Raw genomic sequence first — 15029 nt, forward strand, 5'->3', positions numbered from 1 at the left:
TAGCAAGGTGACATTAACCCTTCATTACCCCATATCCCACCACTACACGGGAGTGGGAAGAGAGTGGCCAAGTGCCAGAATAGGCGCATCTTCCAGATGTGCCTTTTCTGGGGTGGCTGGGGGCAGATGTTTAGCCAGGGGGGTCCTATAACCATGGTCCCTCTCTAGGCTATTAATATCTGCCCATATTTTTCCGCGATTTAACCCTTTATTTTACAAGCTACAGCGCCCAAATTTTGCACATACACACTACTAACATTAGTAGTGTGGAATATGCAAAAAAAAAAAAAAAAAAAAAAAAAAGGTATTAAGCTTACCGTTAATGAGGTTTCCAGGAGTCCATCCTGACAGCACCCTGGAGGACGTCCTCCTCCCCTTGCTGGGACAGGAAACACACGAGAGTTTAAAAGGTCCGGTCCCACCCCCAATCCTCAGTGTTGTAACAAGAACTGCCTCAAGGGAAATGCAGAAAATTATATTTTAATGGTATACGTATGGTCAATAGAACATATTACATCATGTACCAAGAACATATTACATCATATGCTAGGAACATACTACATAAATGTCAGGCTTATATTACAAATGCATATCAATATTACGGGGGGGGGGGAACTGCCAGTGCTGTCAGGATGGACTCCTGGAAACATCATTAAAAGGTAAGCTTAATACCTATTTTCCAGGACGTTCCTCCTGACAGCACCCTGGAGAGTACCAAAGCACCTCCTCAGGGTGGGATTACCATTTGGAGAACTTTTCTCCCGAACGCAGTATGTTGACCGGGCAAAACATCAAGTTTATAATGTTTACAAAAGGTATTTGCACTAGCCCATGTTGCGGCTTTACAAATCTGCTCTAGAGAGGCGCCTGCCCTCTCAACCCAAGAAGTAGCTATCCCTCGAGTAGAGTGTGCGTGGAGACCATTTGGAGGTGGAATCCCCTCCGACTGGTAGGCCTCAGAGATCACAGACGTGATCCAACGAGCGATGGAGGCCTTAGAGGCTTTTTTACCTCTATTCTTACCACCGAACAAAATAAACAGATTTGGATCAATGCGCCATGAGTTGGTGGCTGACAGGTAGTCAAGGACCGCCTGTCTGACATCAAGGGAATGCAGAGCTTTTTCTTTAGAATTAGAAGGGTTACTGCAAAAGGATGGTAACACGATTTCCTGATTCCTATTTTTGAGCGTTCTCACTTTTGGAATAAACGAGGGGTCCAGTTTAAGGATTAAGCTATCATCTCTAATCTGGAGGTACGGGTCCCTTGTGCACAGGGCCTGAATTTCCCCCACCCTCTTAGCCATGGTAATCGCTACTAAAAATGCTGTTTTACGTGTCAGGGTTGAAATGGACAGGTTATCCGCCGAGGCGTAATTATTTTTACAGAAGAATCTGAGGACCAGATTAAGGTCCCAAGGAGGCGATAATTGTCTAATGGTGGGGCGCAACCTTTGGGTGGCTCTGATAAATCTAACTATCCACGGGTGTGTCGCTAGGGGATAGTCTAAAAAGGAGCTAAGTGCCGAGATCTGCACTTTCAAGGTGCTTGGCTTAAGCCCTTTATCAAATCCGGCCTGCAGAAAGTCCAGAATTCTGGGTAAGTCGGGAGTGCCTGCAGCAACCTCAGACCTGCCATCCTCCAGACAGAAACGCCTCCAGATCTTCAAGTAGATTGCCAATGTGACCGGCTTCCTACTGGCCTTGATAGTGGTTATTACTTGGTTTGAAAGACCTCTTGCCTTCAGGATGTTCCCTTCAGGATCCAGGGTGAGAGATGTAGCTTCTTTGGGTTCGGGTGATACACTGGGCCCTGGTGGATTACATCTGCCCTGTGAGGAAGCTCCACTGGGTTCTCGATTGCCAGGTCCACTAGAAGAGAGAACCAACTCCTTCTTGGCCAGCATGGAACAACCAAAATAACTCGAGCTTGATCTTCCTTGATCTTTCTGAGAACAGCCGGAATTAGTGCCAGAGGAGGGAATGCATATGAGAGGGGCTCCATCCATTGCTGGCTTAGACCATCTATCCCTTCCGGCAGATCCCAGGGGTTCAGCGAGAAGAATCTTGAGACCTTCGAATTTCTCCTGTTTGCGAAAAGGTCTATACTGGGAGTTCCCCAACGAAGACACAACTCCCGGAAGATGTCTTGGTTGAGTTCCCACTCTGTTGCAAACACTCTTCTCCTGCTCAAGTAGTCTGCTATGACATTCTGGGAGCCCTCTAGATGAATTGCCAAGATGGAAAGGACCGATCTTTCTGCCCAGCGAAATATTCTTCCCGCCAGCTCCTACAGCGGATGGTGTCTTGAACCTCCTTGGTGTTTCAGAAAGGAAACCGTTGTCACATTGTCGGACAATATCCTGACGTGACAATTCTCCAGAGTGCGACGGTTCCTTCTCAGAGCTTCCCAGACAGCATACAGCTCTTTGAAGTTGGATGAGTTGTCAACGACGTCTGGAGGCCATCTCCCTTGTAGGATCCTGCCTTTTAAATGAGCTCCCCAGCCCCATGCGCTGGCGTCTGTAGTAACTACCACGTAGGGATCGGTAGATCATAGCACTCCGATTCTTAGTTTCTCTGGGTCTGTCCACCAAAGGAGAGATCTTCGTACTGGATCTGGTAGACATAAAATGCTGTCCAGAGAAGACTGACGACGGTCCCACTTGGAGAGAATTAAACTCTGCAGTGGTCTTGAATGGAACTGTGCCCATCTTACACACGGTATGCAAGCCGTCATTAGGCCTTGCACTCTCATGGCCATCCTTATTGAGACTCTGCATTCTAGTAGGAGTCTGATCTGAATCTGTATTGCCTCCAGCTTGGACTCGGGTAGTAGGGATATTCTGTTTGCAGAATCCAGACATACCCCCAGGAAGATCTTTCTGTGCTCCGGAATCAGGTCGGATTTCTGCCAGTTTATGATCCATCCCAATTGTTCCATCACAGAGATAGTTCGGTTCCTGTGATCTAACAGGATTTCTGGTGTTCTTGCTACCAAGAGAAAGTCGTCGAGATATGGGACTATTATGATCCCTTGGTTTCTCAGGAAGGCCACGATCTCTGACACCAGCTTTGTAAATACACGAGGTGCTGAGGTAAGTCCGAACGGAAGGCACTGAAACTGGTAGTGACAGGTCCCGCACGGCAGAACTACCGCAAACCTCAGAAGCCTCTGAGATAGACGGTGGACAGGGACCTGATAATAGGCACTCTTCAGGTCTAGAGTGCACATCACAGAGTCCTGATCTATGAGGAGGATAGCCGATCGTATTGACTCCATATGAAACCTCTTGTACCTGACCCAGGCATTCAGAGGTTTCAGATTTACAATTGTGCGAGAATCGCCGGATGGTTTCGTTATGGAAAAAAGGGAAGAGTAGTGTCCCTGGCCTACTTCTAGTGGTGGCACTGGTACTATGACTTCTGAGGAAAGCATATCTATTAACATGGGAGAGTCTCTCATAACCACCGTAGGTACGATGTACCTGTCTGGTGGGGGGGGGGGGGGGGGGGGGGGGGGAGTAGAGCTCGATACTGTAGCCTTCTGACACAGTCCGAAGGACCCACTGGTTTTGAGTGATTCTGTCCCAGTTTCTCGCAAAATGGCGAAGCCTTCCCCCTATAAGAGTGGCGTCATTGCGACTTAGATTTAGAGGAGGGGCTGAAGAAGAAACTTCTGTTCTTATTACCCTGGCCACGGGAACCCCTATTAAAACCTCTATTGGATCTTCCCCCTCTGAAGTCGGACTGTCTTCTGAAGGGAAACACTCTCCGAAAGGACTGAGACCTCTAAAGGTACCTTCACACTAAACGACTTTGCAACGATAACGATCCGTGACGTTGCAGCGTCCTGGATAGCGATATCGTTGTGTTTGACACGCAGCAGCGATCAGGATCCTGCTGTGATATCGCTGGTCGTTGCTGAAAGTTCAGAACTTTATTTGGTCGTCAGATCGGCGTGTATCGTTGTGTTTGACAGCAAAAGCAACGATGCCAGCGATGTTTTACAATGGTAACCAGGGTAAATATCGGGTTACTAAGCGCAGGGCCGCGCTTAGTAACCCAATATTTACCCTGGTTACCATTGTAAAAGTAAAAAAAACAAACAGTACATACTCACCTTCTGATGTCTGTCATACGTCCCCCGCTGTCCGCTTCCCGCACTGACTGAGCGCCGGCCGTAAAGTAAAAGCAGAGCACAGCGGTGACGTCACTGCTGTGCTGTGCTTTACGGCCAGCACTCACAGTCAGTGCGGGAAGCAGACGGCGAGGGACGTGTGACAGACACCGGAATGTGAGTATGTAGTGTTTGTTTGCGCTTAGTAACCCGATGTTTACCCTGGTTACCCGGGGACTTCGGCATCGTTGGTCGCTGGAGAGCGGTCTGTGTGACAGCTCCCCAGCGACCACACAACGACTTACCAACGATCACGGCCAGGTCGTATCGCTGGTCGTGATCGTTGGTAAATCGTTTAGTGTGATGGTACCTTTAGGCTTGTCCTCTGGAAACCCTTTTTTCTTATCAGAAACCGACTCTAAGATAGTATCTAGGGAAGGACCGAATACCCTTGCCCCTGAAAAGGGAATTGAACACAATTTTGTCTTGGAAGCATTATCGCCAGTCCAAGACCGTAGCCAGACCGCTCTTCTAGCCGCATTGGATAATGACCCATTTCTGGCTGAAAATCTGACTGATTCAGCCATCATATCAGGCAGAAACGCTGTGGCAGATCTCATTATAGGGAGAGATTTTAAGATTTCGGACCTCGGGGTCTTATTAGAGAGATGCTTCTCCAATTGACCCATCCAAAGGTGCATAGACCGGGCTACTGAGGTAGCTGCAATGTTGGTCTTAATTAGAGCCGCGGAAGATTCCCAGGCTCTCTTTAGCAGTATGTCCGCTTTCCGATCCATAGGATCGCGCAAGTTTGACGAGTCCTCGAATGGTATAGCTCTCTTTTTGGCAACCTTTGCCATCGGGACGTCCACCTTGGGTATCTCGTCCCATAGTTTTACATCCTCCGGCTCAAAAGGTAGACGCGCCTTGAAGTCTTTAGACAATATCAGCCGACGTTCTGCCTCTTTCCACTCTTCGAGTACCATGGCTTTAAAATGCTAACTGGGAAAACAGTCTGCCGACGTGACACGTCCCCCAAACATCAGGTCCTGCCTGGATTGTGGCTTAGATGTCTCTTCTATCTGCATAGTGCATCGCACAGCCTGCACCAGATCATTCGTATCCTCCGCCTGGAAGAGGTATTTCCTTTGGTGGTCCTGGCTCCCAGAAGGAAGCTCACCCTCTTCTTCTGAGAGCCTCCCACCGGGAGGAGCGGCCGCTGGTCTTTGGAGCAGAGGGACCCCCCACTGGAGGGTTTCTGCCCTGAGCCTCTTGACAGGGGGAAGGGTATTGGCAAGCCGCACGATCCCCCTGAGCTCCAGTAAGCTGCGCAGCTTCTCTCGTGCGTCCCTTGCAGGGACAGGAAAAACACTGAGGATTGGGGGTGGGACCGGACCTTTTAAACTCTCGTGTGTTTCCTGTCCCAGCAAGGGGAGGAGAACGTCCTCCAGGGTGCTGTCAGGAGGGACGTCCTGGAAAAAGGGATATGAGATGGTTTACTGTATGTAAACCATGTCTCATATCCTGTCGGGTTTGTGAAGGAGAAAGAAAAAGCCAGCAATTGAATTACCGGCTTTTCACATATATTGCGCTGAATTAAATATAAATACAGTATGTATGTGTGTGTATATATATATATATATATATATATATATATATATATATATATATATATATATATATTATATATATATATATTATATATATATATTATATATATATATTATATATATATATTATATATATATATATATATATATATATATATATATATATATATATATATATATATATATATATATATGTCTCAATGACATATGTATATATTGTATATATGTTTTAACGAACATTTGAGCACATAAATCCTTTAGATGTCGGTTTTGCAAGCCTGCGAGAAAATATCGCAGTACGGATGCCATACGGATTACATACGGAGGATGCCATGCGCAAAATACGCTGCCACACCCTGCCTACGGATGACATACGGATCACTATTTTGGGAACATTTTTCCGTATTACGGCCGTAAAAAAACGGACCGCATTGTCTTACGCTGAGTGTGACGCCGGCCTTAGGGTTGGGGCTAAACTTAGGGTTTGGATTACATTTATGGTTGGGATTAGTGGTGTGTCAGGGTTAGGAGTGTGGTTAGGGTTATGGTTGGGATTAGGGTTAGTTGTGTGTAGGAGTTAGGGGTGTGTTTAGGGTTGGGATTAGGGGTGTGTTGGGGTTAGGGGTGTGGTTAGGGTTGGGATTAGGGTTAGGGGCATGTTCGGGTTAGGGGTGTGGTTAGGGTTATGGTTGGGATTAGGGTTAGGGGTGTGCTCGGGTTAGGGTTGGAGTTAGAATTGGGGGTTTCCACTGTTTAGGCACATCAGAGGCTCTCCAAACGCGACATGGCGTCGGTTCTCAATTCCAGCCAATTCTGCGTTAAAAAAGTAAAATAGTAATCCTTCCCTTCCGAGCTCTGCCGTGCGTCCAAACACAGGTTTACCCCAACATATGGGGTATCAGCGTACTCAGGACAAATTGGACAACAACTTTTGGGGTCCAATTTCTCCTGTTACCCTTGGGAAAATACTTAACTGGGGGCTAAAACATAATTTTTGTGGAAAAAAAAACACGATTTTTTTAAAAACTGTAGTGAAACACTTGGGGGTTCAAAGTTCTCACAACACATAAGTTCCTTACGGGATCTACTTTCCAAAATGGTGTCACTTGTGGGGGCTTCCACTGTTTAGGCACATCAGGGGCTCTCCAAAAGCGACATGGCATCCTATCTCAATTCCAGTCAATTTTGCATTGAAAAGTCAAATGGCGCTCCTTCCCTTCCGAGCTCTGCCATGTGCCCAAACAGTGGTTTACCCCCACATATGGGTATCAGCATACTTAGGACAAATTGCACAACAACTTTTGGGGTCTAATTTCTTCTGTTAACCTTGGGAAAATAAAACAAACTGGATCTGAAGTACATTTTTTTGTGAAAAATAGTTAAATGTTCAGTTTTTTTTAAACATTCCAAAAATTCCTGTGGAACACCTGAAGCCTGTCCTGCAACACAGCAAAATACTTCTGGGACATAGTGCGCGGGTGCATGCACAGTAATGCTTTTCGGCTTTGCCCGCAGTTGGGCAAAGCATACTGTGCGAGCGCCACCGAAGGTTGCATTGCGCACGCGCCAACTATGGCACTCACATACTCTAATTCACTAAAATATTGCGGAAAACAGGGATGGACGGGGTGGAGAAATGAAGAGGATACGCCACCCATCGGATTGGTAACAACTAATTTTAATATCCCGCCAATTTGAGGTGACAGGTTCCCTTTAACATGCAAACCACCCTTGGGGGTTAATCTTTATTTTCAGTTCTTAGTTAATGATATGCTCATACCCAGAGGCAGCCTGTGGGGGGTCTTCACATGATGCTCTAATTAGGTATTCATCAGTATGGCTTCTGACAGGTCACTGATCCCTTAGTGACCTGCCCCCTAGTTTACATAATGAATATAAATATATATATTTATTATAATTAAATCCGCCACTGCAAGGTGGCGTCTGCCCTGAAGCATGATCGCATATATAATGTGTATCCTCTTTCATATTATCCATAAATTGCTTAAAAAATAAAAAATAAAAAAAAGTTTGAAAATGGTGCCGGCCTCGCCTGCACAGTAGCAGCTATCTGATCGCTGATAGCTGCTACTGCGCAGGCAGCACCATCTTAGTGGAGACTTTTTTTTCTCCCTCTAGCAAGATGGCGCCATTTTGAAACTGATTTTTTTTTTATGAACTTATGGATAACATGAAAGAAAAGGAATACATACACACCATATACGCAATCATGCTGCAGCGCAAGCGCCTGCATGCAGAAAGGGATTTTTTTTTTCGAGATATATAATATTCATTATGCAAACTAGGGGGCAGGTCTTTGAGGGATCAGTGACCTGTCAGAAGCCATACTGGTGAATACTTAATTAAAGCACCACATGAAGACCCCCCTCCCCCCCCCCACAGCCCCACCTTGAAGCACCAGCATATGATTAACTCAAAACTGAAATAAAGATTTAAAAACAACCACAAGACGAATTTCATCAACCAAGGTTATCATTTTAATCAGTGGAATGGCGCCGACCTGACACTGTCTGTAGGTTACTGTGCACAATCCTGCTGACAGGTTCCCTTTATGTGATAGCCAAGCTCCATCTGCCACAGCCAGAGGACACTACCCCGGTTGTTAAAGGGAATCTGTCACCTCCTTTTTTTATTATAAGCTGCGGTCACCGCCATTAGGGGCAGAGAATTACGCCTGCGCGGGAGGCTCGACAGAATCAAGGAGGATGACGACATCGTATGAAGATTGGAGGCGCAGGACCCGGACCTGCGACGCCCATCGGACCTGGACCGCCCCTTTGTGAGTATAATCTAACCTCTTTTTCTCATCTTTCAGGTTACATCGGGGACTTATCTACAGCATTACAGAATTGTAACAATACACCATTGTCTTATGTTCACCCTACTATTAGAGGTTTTATTAAACCTTATATTTCATGTTTTTATTTGTGATGCAACTCTATACATATGAATATACTTGATATTACGCTTCTATATATCTCTTTGTATTAAAAACAATAACATTTTGAATTTGGAAAATTTGACATCCCCATAATCTAAGGTTACATTTACTGTTGAGTATTTGGTCAGTACGGTATTTTACATCAGTATTTGTAAGCCAAAACCAGCAGTGGGTGAAGAATACATAAGTGGTGCATATGTTTCTATTAGACTTTTTCTCTGACTGTTCCTCTCCTGGTTTTGGCTTACAAAATACTGATGTAAAATACTGAACATGTGAACGTGGCCTAACCCGCGCAATACACTATCTGGGTCATTTTTACAGCACAGTGAATGCAATGAAAATAAAAAAAAAAAGTTATGGAATTTCTTGCCTGTACCTACCTAATTATTATTTACATTTTTCAATGCATTATCTGGTACATTAAATGGTGTTCTTAAATAATACAACTTATTGCACAAAATAGTTATGTTGTAGAAAAAATAAAATTGTTATGGTTCTTGGAAAGTGGAAAAGCCAATTAAGCGCCAAACTTACAACTGTTAGGGGGTTGAAATCAAAAACTAATGAATATAGTTTCTTCTTATTATAAATTTCTGCACATGATTATAGTTGGCATTCATCGTAAAGGAAGGAGTGAGCTGAGTCTATCACCTATTGTGAATGGTGAATCCTGTGTTTTTAAAATATCTACTATATAATTGTCTAAGGGTACTTCCGTCTGTTCTTCTGTCTGTCGCGGTTATTCGTTTGCTGATTGGTCTCGGCAGCTGCCTGTCATGGCTGCCGTGACCAATCAGCGACGCGCACAGTCCGGAAGAAAATGGCCGCTCCTTACTACCCGCACTCACTGCCTGGCGACCGCATACACCCCTCCGCTCACCGCTCACACAGGGTTAATGCTGGCGGTAACGGACCGCGTTATGCTGCGAGTAACGCACTCCGTTACCGCTGCTATTAAACCTGTGTGACCAAGTTTTTTACTATTGACGCAGCCTATGCAGCGCCAATAGTAAAAACATCTAATGTTAAAAATAATAAAAAAAATAAAAAATTATTATATACTCACCTACGCCGCCTTTCCCGCTCCTCGCGATGCAACCGCCACGTTCCGGTGCACGGATGGTCTGGCAGAAGGACCTGCCATGACGTCACGGTCATGTGACCGCGCCGTCATCACAAGTCCTGCGCGGAAAGGACCTGCCGTGACGTCACGGTCATGTGACCGTTACACGGTCATGTGACCACAACGTCATGACAGGTCCTGCGCTACAAGGACCTGCCAGTCGACAGAGCTACAACGCGCCAGCGGAAGGTGAGTATATATTTATTTTTATTTTTTTTTAACCTATGTCATACGTGGCTGGGCAATATACTACGTAGCTGGGCAATATACTACATGGGCTGTGCAATATACTACGTGGCTCTGTGCTGTATACTACGTCACTGGGCAATATACGTCACTGGCCTATATACTACGTCACTGGGCAATATACTATGTGGCTCTGTGCTGTATACTACGTCACTGGGCAATATACTACGTCACTGGGCAATATACAATGTAACTGGGCAATATACTACGTGGCTGGGCAATATACTACGTGGACATACATATTCTAGAATACCCGATGCGTTAGAATCGGGCCACCATCTAGTATAGATGATATCTGTCATCGTAATTTTGCTTGTAAAGAGAATTGAGAGGACTGCTGAAAAATCTCTACAGAACTCCCATTAAATGGGTGTGCTCGTCTTCTGTCTGCAGTACACTGGTTTGCTGCCTCCTGGCAACATGGTTGCTGTATGGGAGGAGCAAGAATGAGGATTAATCCCAAGCAGTATGGTGGCGCTGCTGGTCTGAACAGGCGGGATCCAGTCATGTTCAGGCTGTGCAAGTGCACGCTCCTTGCCTAGGAAACCAGCCACACTGCGGTAGCCAGTAACCTAAACAAAAAGCAGTAACTATCAAATTAAATTTCCCTTCGTCCTTGAGAACACAGAGGATTTTAATAAGTTAATTGCAAAATTATCTATTTTACAAGCACTTTGCAATTTTAATGAAGACTGAACATGAGATAAATGTACATGTAAAAATCGGAGGTATCAGTAAATGTTGCTTATCCTACATTTACAATACAGTTACAATAGGGCTTGAATGTGAAATTAGCTTCAGTTCTAGAATTATTGTTGGAATTTAAATGTCCAACACATACGTAAAAGGGTGGTCAATCTTCTGAAGCACACCATTCCTTCGCCTCCGAGCTTCTTGGTTGCCAAGGGCAATGCGCTCCTGAAGATTGATGGTTCAGACCAGAGTCAAGGCAGCAGCACTGATCCAAACGGAGCCCTTCCCCAGGCTGTTACCAATCCAGCCAGCTTCCAAACGGCACCAGCAGGATATAAAGCCAAGAGTCTGCAAGCGAAACCTCACCTAAGTGGCCACCGTAGCTAGCAACCTAAGCAATGAGCTATACAAGAATGTTGAAAATTACTTTGTTCTCCAAATGCTGTTTGTTTTTACACGTATTTTGCAATTTAACAACTTGAGACAACAAACTTAATTTTGTAAAATGCACATAATATGACACCGCAAGGGTTTTATGCACATAATATGACACCGCAAGGGTTTTAAAGGGAGTACCCACTACTGGGACAACACCTTCTCAATATAATGTTTCCCCACATAAAATAACACATTATACTCACCTCTGGTTCCGGCAACAGGTCTCCTGGGGCTCACGTCACGTTTAGTCATGTGATTCCTGCAGCCAATCAGCGGCCACTAACGGGCCGATTTACACTACCTTCCTTCGGCCAAACCGACAACCAGAATAACAGAACTGCTGCTCTCTGCCTTCATGCAGTGTTATCTGAGTCCCCTATTTATTATACCATGGCTGCACTGTACAACACAAGCACTTTTTACCATTTACCTTTAGCGTCTCCCCTATTTCCTCATAGACTATAAACTTGAGAGCAGGCCCTCACTCCTTGTCTTTATTGTCTGCACAAGTCCCATCTGTAATGAAAAGTTCTGTGGAAAAGGTTGGCGCTGCAGAAATAATTATTATTATTACTCCAGATGTCAGTTTTGTCCTAAAGAAGTGAAGTGACCACTGATTGGCTTCAGGGCTCACCTGGCAGAGCACCACCACGCGTGCCATAATAGACCCATTGTCGAAACAGGAGGACTAGAAAGTGGTTTTATTGTATGTGGAGGAATATTGGAATTGAGAAGGGATTGTCCAAGCAGTGGCCAAGCCTTTAAAGGACATTACTGTAACTAGATTTTCATTTCATATCTGTTTTCGATACAGCTGAGAAATCAAATTGTGGCTATTCTCTCATTGCCTAACATTCTGACAAGCAGAAAAAAAAAAAAAAATAATTGTATATATATATGTATATATATATATATATATATATATATATATATATATATATATATATACACATACATATATATATATACACACACACAGCCTCTTTGCACAAGGCTCTGACATCCACATAATCTATGGCTCTGCTCAACGTGAAAAGTAGCACGAAAGAGTTATCAAATATAAAATTGTGTTCTGAAAAACCAGCACCACACATTTAAAGGGTTGTCCGCTACAGGGTAACCCCTTCTTAATAGCTCTGCAGTGCAAAACAAGCTAAAATACTAACCTTTTGGATTGGGGCCATTCGTCAAATGTTGGCGCTGTGTCTCCCAGACTTCAAGTAACATTGTGGTTTCAGAAAAGGTGCAAAGGTCATGTGACATCTGGGAGACACTGGGCTAACAATAGAGGACCAGCTCAGGTCCAGGAGGTAATAAAGGGAACCTGTCAGCAGGATTGTGCACAGTAACCTATAAACACTGTCAGGTCAGCACCATTATACTGAATAAAATATTTGGGTTGATGAAATCCGTCTTGTGGTTGTTGTGGAATCTTTATTTCCAGCTTTCAGTCAGTGTTCTCATTGTGTTATGGGGCAGCCTGTGGGGAGGGGCTTCATGTGGTGCTCTGCTTAGGTATTCATACTGATAGCTTATGACAGGTCACTGATCTGCCCCCTATTTTACATACTGAATATATTGAAAAAAAAAAATCACATTCAGCAGGCCGGCGCCTGCGCTGCAGCATGATCGCATCTATAATATGCATTAAATTGTTTTATTTAGTCATATACATTTATTCCGAGAAAAAACATCTTTCTTGAAATGGTGCCGGCGCATTACGCATTAGCATCTATTGGTGACCCGATAGATGCTACTATGCAGGAGCTGCCGGCACCATCTTGCCAGAGAAAATATAAAAAAAAATGTCTTCAAGATGGCGCCGATGGATCGCCGATAGATGATACTGTGTGGTACCATTTTGAGAAAGATTTTATTTCAGAATAAGTGTATATGACTAAATTAAAGTTTTGCATATTATATATTTTGCTGAAGGTGATTTTTTCCCAATACATATTATATTCTGTATTCTAAATAGGGGGCAGATCAGCGAGGGATCAGTGACCTGTCAGAATCCATACTGGTGAATACCTTAGCGGAGCACCAAATGAAGCCCCCCACAGGCCGCCCCAGAGCACGAGCACATCATTACCTGAAAATAAAGATTAAACAAGAACCACAAGACAGATTTCATCACCCCACGTATCATTTTAATCAGTATAACAGTGCTGACCTGACACACTGTGTGTAGGTTACTCAGCACAGTCCTGCTGACAGGGTCCCTTTAAGTATTTTGTTGTTGAGCTGCTGAGTTATTAAGGGGTTGTCCCACAATGAAAACATATTACGGTACCCATCTGCAGCATATGTGGTAAATGTCTGATCACTGGGCGCTCCACTGCGTTGATACCAACTGATCAGTAGGACAGAGGTGCAGAGCGAGGGTCACATGTAGGTGGTGCCAGTCCATTTAATGTGTATGGGGCAGACAGAAGCGGCTGAGCAGTGCTCTGATGCTCCATGCTAACTCCTCCCCATGCACGACCGCTCAGGACCTGTTCTAGTGAGAGTAGACACTGGTCACATATACCTACGCCAAATGGAAGCAGGTTCCTATCATCTGCCTACGGCTGGCCCCATACTTGGCACAATGGCGGACCTCTCTCTCGCGGGTATGTGGGCGGACATGTCACTGACCAAGTCTAGATGTGGTGGAAGATTTCTAACGCAAATCTCATCATAAATCAGCAACAATTCTACAGAAAAATCACACGGTTGTAGACCTGCCGTGCGGTAAGGGCCATGGCACTGGCCACAGACCGGGGTGCAGACTCCACACCACTGACCCGCCACATGGAGAACCAGAGGGCCCAGGCCTCACATGTCCCAGGAGCTGTGCCTTTTGTTTGCCCACATGAAGAGCCCGGAATAATGGAGGCTTGCCACTAGTAGCCACAATAGCATCCATGGCAGCCAAGAGAGCAGGACACAAAGTTCCTGAGTAATGCAGCAGCACACAATAGCCCTGGCTGGCCAGGGCCTGTGGCCACAATGCTGGGGTGCAGCACGGCCATGTGTGCAGGCTGGTCACGGCACTCCGCATGCCCAGAGCCCACCATGCACCGGACTCACTCAGCACCGAACACACGAGTGTGGCGGGTCACACACGTGAGCCCGGCTTCCTTCCCCGCCTTTTTACAGCCCCAATTCCTTCCCGGTAAGTCACTCCCTATAAACCGGTCCTTACCCCCCGGCCAACCCGGGTTCTGTGTCCCGCCGCTCCGCCATGTCGGCCCCGGACCCGTCCAACTGCAACACTCCGCAGGGGGGGTGAGAGGTGGGCGGGTCAAGACAGTTCCACGGCAGTGAGAGGGGAATAGAACATTTCCTTGCTTCTTCTCACACACCTGTCGGTTTAGACAAGGTGACCACACGACGTCATCACCGGGGTCCGCAGCCGACATTATCTGCGCAGAAATCATGCAGGAAATGCCAGACGGAAGCAAGCGGACATAATGCATTTATAAACTCGGTCTGATCCCCCCCAACACAATTGATGGGATGGTTCAGTCCGTAGACCCGGGAAAGGACGCAGGCGCACACGTGAAGGGCGGGCACTAAGGCGGTAAGCATGCGTGGGGAGGTGGGTTCTGCACATGCGCACTAGATGCAATCGTTTTCGCAGCAACATGCTCTTAAAGAGACAGCAGCACATTTTCATTGCTTCCATTTTGTTTGTTCCCTAAAGTACATGGCCTCACTACACTCACAGCCCATTTCTAATAGCAGTGCACAAGAGGTAAATACACCCAGAAGCTTCCATTCTGAAACTAGGAGCTTCTCTCAGGAATGGCTGCAGGCACAACATGTGCTATTGCTGCAGACAAAAAGGCCA

General features: G+C 45.6%; 1 protein-coding gene across 1 annotated transcript in view; it reads right to left on the minus strand.

Annotated features, from left to right (window-relative positions):
* The window catches only part of ZMYM4 (zinc finger MYM-type containing 4), a 165460-nt gene extending 150823 nt beyond the window's left edge, over positions 1-14637 (minus strand). The window contains 1 exon segment of the mRNA XM_077295805.1: positions 14542-14637. The gene's annotated coding sequence lies outside the window, so the exon portion shown is untranslated.
* Positions 14638-15029: the final 392 nt, after the last annotated feature.

The sequence above is a fragment of the Ranitomeya variabilis genome, chromosome 3 (genome assembly GCF_051348905.1).
Source record: "Ranitomeya variabilis isolate aRanVar5 chromosome 3, aRanVar5.hap1, whole genome shotgun sequence".
NCBI lineage: Eukaryota > Metazoa > Chordata > Amphibia > Anura > Dendrobatidae > Ranitomeya > Ranitomeya variabilis.